We start from the raw sequence: 632 nt of genomic DNA, 5'->3' as shown, positions 1-632 counted from the left end.
AGCAAGAGCAAGTCCAATACATGCACAACCAAAATCCTGGAACAAATGAAGTCTATGGTGATACTTACAATCCTTCTTGGAAAAACCATCCCAACCTCAGATGGGGAGACAACCACAATCAAACTCAGCAGCCATGGCAAAGGAACTCAACTCAAAACAATTGGAAAAACACCAACCACAACAACCAGCCAAATACTAACCAAAACACATACAGAAAACCACAAAACACTTATCCCAACTCTAACCATTATCCACCCAATAACCACCCAACTAACCAAATCACCTACCATCATCCATCAACACCCCAAAACCAACCAATCTCACAAGACTCTCAGAGGATTACTAATCTGGAGATGCTCATGGAAAAGATGATGAAGAACCAAGAATTGACAACGAAGAACCAAGAAGCCTCCATGAAGAACCTAGAGAGGCAGATTGGGCAAATCTCCAAGCAGATTTCTGTTGAAAAACCATCAAGCTCACTACCAAGTGACACCATTCCTAATCCAAAAGAGGAGTGCAAGGCGATACAGTTAAGGAGTAGAAAAATTCTGCTGAGAGATGAAGAAGCCACCAAGAAGCCCAAGGAAAGTGACAAGAAACAAGTTGAAAAAGAGGCAGCCAATGATGAA

Source organism: Arachis duranensis, chromosome 4, assembly GCF_000817695.3.
Source record: "Arachis duranensis cultivar V14167 chromosome 4, aradu.V14167.gnm2.J7QH, whole genome shotgun sequence".
NCBI classification, from domain to species: Eukaryota; Viridiplantae; Streptophyta; class Magnoliopsida; order Fabales; family Fabaceae; genus Arachis; species Arachis duranensis.
Note: the sequence above shows the minus strand (reverse complement) of the source record.